Below are 4,695 nucleotides of genomic sequence, written 5' to 3' on the forward strand. Positions count from 1 at the left end.
AAAACTATCCAATTAGGGGTTTTAAGGGTTTAAAAATCGTGATTCATTTTTTTCATAAATAGTTTCGAAGTAATTTTCACATTGTACACAACAGCTGGTTTTCAAGTATATTATATTGATGATGTGTACAATGTGAATATTATTTGGAAACTATTTATGAAAAAAATAAATCACGAGTTTAAGCACTTGAAATCCCTAATTGGATCATTTTTCTTTGTTATTGCAAACTTAAAAAAAATCCACTTGAAGAAATAAAAAAAATAAAATTTTTTTTCAATATATATATATATATATATATATATAGCTATGCCTTACAGCTAATGAAATCTCTCGTATCAGTTATTATTTAAAACTAACTTTGAATTGATTTGAATGCAATATGAAATGCTTTAAATTCCTAAGATTTAAAGTCGAAATATATAATGAATTTGTAACAAAGAAGATTAATTTTCTTATCAAAAAAGACGAATTTTTCAACCAAAAAGATGAATTTTCAACAAAACAAAAGAATGTTCTAAAAAATAATTAAATTTTAAATTCATAAAGTATAAATTTCGAACAAAAATGTAAAATTGCAAATTTTTAGATAAAAAATTAATTTTGAACAAAACAAAAAACCCAAAATGTCAAGAAAATTTTTAAATGTTAAAAAAAAGATTAATTTTCAACTAAATCTAGAAATTAAATTTTCAAGAAAAGAGTCAACTCCAAAGACCAAGGGGAGTCCAAACATATGAATCTTTAATGAAAAAGTTTAATTTTTAACCAAGTCGTTTAATTTTCAATTAAAGAAGATAAATTGCGAAAAAATAGTTACATCTTTAACTAAAGAAATGAATTTTCCAGCATTGTATTAATGATCTACCAAAATAAGACCAGCTTTCAACAAAATATATTAATTTTTAACAAAATTTTTGAATTTTAAAGCCGGGAGGAGCAATTTTAAACGAGAAAATATTAATTTTTAATAAAAATATCAATTTAAATCAAAAATTATATGTTTACCTTGTTAGTTAAAAAAAATTAATTCTTATAAAAAAAACTAATTTTGAACAAAATAGTTACATTGTTAACAAAAGAGTTCAGCCTAAAAATTATTTTTTACCCGCAGAAGATTAATTTTCTAAAAATAGAATAGTTAAATTTTCGACCAAAGAGGTGAATCTAAAACCAAAATAATAATTTTTCTACAAAGTAGTTCAACTTTTAACCAAGCTTCTGAATTCTTAAAGAAACAAGATGACATTTTAACAAAATAGTTGCATTTTTTACAGAATAATAAAATTTGCAACTGAATACTAGAATTTTTAACCAAACGAGTTGAATTCCGAACCAAAAATTTAATAGTAGACTTTCTACGAAAAAGGATTTAAGCGAAAAAACGACAAAAGGGGGTTTCTTAAAAACAGAGAAAAAAAGAACAATTCTTTAAAAGTGAATAATAAGGAAACATACTAAATGTTATATAAGTTCGTAACATTTCTTCCACTGACCCCCAACCCCTGTTCGAACCATAGTTTTTAGCATGACCCCCTTCCCCATGCAATTGGTAATGCAGTTTACTGATGGCCCTTTAAAGTTTCGATTTTTGTACTTAATGAAATTATCCTTATAATAATAATACATATATAATAATAACAGGCCGGTTTTCGGGCCATCTAAAGATTGGCCTCAAACATGTTTTATTTTATTCATCTAACTAGGTCTCATAACATGGGTTGTCGCACTTTCATTCAAATCATGCTAAGTTTCACATTGTTAGTATTGCTCACGCAAGATCATATTTGGCCAAAAACTGCGCACGTATATGCGTCACAACATATTTTAAAGCCATCATTTTTCTCGAGGTACTTAGCCTTCAAAATAGGGCTCATTTTTATACTTTATTAGGTTTGTGATCATGAAAGGAGTAAAAATGTCCTACTTTATCAGATTTATTAGCAATAATTTCTATAAAATAATCGAAATAATCTTGGAGACATTTTTCTAAGAAAAGGTATATTAGTTTACAGTCAATCAGAACTTATGGTCGATTAGAGGCTAGGCACTCTGCAACAGCCTTATTCGTCAGAATTGGTTTGGTCATCTGAAGATGATGCTGCTTCTCCTTCATTTTTCGACCAACGCGATACATCATTCACGTGACTTCGAATTCACGTGAAAGTCTGGGTTATTTTTCTTAAGAAACATTTACTGCCGGTCTTAGCCACTTTGACGCCCGTGGGCAAAGCTGATGGCAAGAACAACGACGCTAGTATCTTTGAAAGTCTTTTAAAACAAGATTCAATAAAACTGCGTACATGGATGCTCTCAAACCTTGTTATCGTTGTCGATCGCGGTTTTCGGGACAACCTGAAGTTTTTAGAAGATCTTGGATTGGTTTCCAAAATGCCTCATTTTCTTCAAAAAGGATCACAGCACACTACGATTGAAGCAAACGAATCCAGGCTCGTTACTAAAGTCCGATGGGTGGTAGAAGCAGTCAATGGGTTGATAAAAACTTGGAGAGCTTTAAGTGATGTTTTTCCAAATAGTCAAATCCCGTACATCGGCGATTACGTCAGAATAGTCTGTGGCCTTTGTAATACTTTCCGACCTCCTAGAATTAATGATAATTCCGATGATCATCTGATCGCTGAACGAATTTTGCGATTGGCTTCGCAGCCTAATCGCCTGCAAGAGTGAGCAGAAAAGGAAAACTGGGCAAAAAGGAGGGCATCCTGGCTTCCTATAACGCAAGAAACACTACCTGATTTTCCTAGGTTAACTCTTGATGAATTGCGATACATCACACTCGGAGTATATCAGCTGAAGCAAGCCCAGTCTTATACCGAGGAACATTTATCTGATGCTGGAATGTACTCCCTTCTTGTCCACAAACAGGAGGAAGGCATTCTAAGAGTACAAATCCAGTCTCGGCATACATCTTCTAAAGTGCATAACTTATGGATAGAAACTAATCCTGGACCAAATCCGATAAGTGGTTGGTACTGTCAGTGCAAAAGTGGTGCAAGAGTGGTAGGATATTGCGCTCACATTGCCAGTGTTCTGTGGTGTCTTGCTTACTCGAGATATAACCAAAACACTCCCAGACCTTCACGTGAATTCCAAAGTCACGTGAATGATGCATCGTGTTGGTCGGAAAATGAAGGAGAAGCAGCATTATCTTCAGATGACCAAACCAATTCTGACGAATAAGGCTGTTGCAGAGTGCCTAGCCTCTAATCGACCATAAGTTCTGATTGACTGTAAACTAATATACCTTTTCTTAGAAAAATGTCTCTAAGATTATTTCGATTATTTTATAGAAATTATTGCTAATAAATCTGATAAAGTAGGACATTTTTACTCCTTTCATGATCACAAACCTAATAAAGTATAAAAATGAGCCCTATTTTGAAGGCTAAGTACCTCGAGAAAAATGATGGCTTTAACATATGATGTAACGCATATACGTGCGCAGTACATGTCCCATCCGTTACCTTGCTGTGTCCCATCCGTTACCCAAAAGAAGAATTTTATCCAAAATTCTAAGGAAAAGTAAGTCCGGAAGTGAGTCCCGTACGAGTCCCATTTGTTACCCTCGTTTTCGTTTTATAGAATGAAAATTATCCAATTTAATAGAATTTTAGAATCTAGAAACTAACAAGTTCATGCATCTTTGTACAGATTTAAGGATTTTAAACATTTGAGGATGTTTTAAAAGACGTCAAGAAATTTTCAATTTATTTTGATAATTTAAAGGAATTTCAAAGAATTAAAAAAATTCCAAAGTACTATAAAACCTTTTAAAAAAAAGTTCTACGTATTTTAGAAGATTTTCAAGGATTTGAAAAATTGGAGAGAATTTTAAAAGATTCCAAAGAATTTTCAATTGATTAAAGAAATTTAATAAGAGATTTTAAAGAATTTGAAATATTTCAGGGTATTTTTTAAATTTCAAGATATTTTCAAGAGCTTTAAAGCATTTCAAGAGATTACAAAAGATTTTCAAGGATTTGAAAAATTTAAGAGAAAATGCCTTTGAAAGTCGAAACTGAACATTTATGGCGTCCTAAACTGATAGATAAAATAATATGCTTTTTGCAAATTGCAACCGAACTTATAAAATTACGCAAATATTCGTATGAATTTTATTTCATTTTATTGTGTACGTACAATGCATATTTATTTTATTTTATATAAGGGGCATTATTCCTCAACTGCCCCAACTCAAAAAGTCATGTTTTTCGATTATCTCTAAATTCTGGGAATATGTTCGCCTACCCAACAGTAGTTAATCCACAAACTTATAGACCAGGATTACCAACCCTCCCCAAGTGAGGGGGGGTTGAATTTTTAACCCCAATGCCTGTAGGGGAAGTTTCAAACGCCTGTAACTTCCTTTCTAATTACGCGATTTAAAATTCTTATGAGGGTTTTGGAAAGTGCTTTTTACACGCTTTCATCCTATTTTATTATTTATAACAAAAAAAATTGTTAAACCATTTTTTTCAATAAATCAATTGTTTGTTTAACTTTTTTCGCAATTTAGGCATCTACGATTTTTTTTTAAATAGTCATGAAATAGTTTTTAAATAGTCATTTTTTAAGTAGCATGAAGTCATCGAAAAAAACTATTCACTTAATCGAAAATATTGATTAATTGAGCGGTTGGGTGCAAGAACGGCTTACTTGTATTTTCAGAAGTCACTT

The sequence above is a fragment of the Belonocnema kinseyi genome, chromosome 2 (assembly GCF_010883055.1).
Source record: "Belonocnema kinseyi isolate 2016_QV_RU_SX_M_011 chromosome 2, B_treatae_v1, whole genome shotgun sequence".
NCBI classification, from domain to species: Eukaryota; Metazoa; Arthropoda; class Insecta; order Hymenoptera; family Cynipidae; genus Belonocnema; species Belonocnema kinseyi.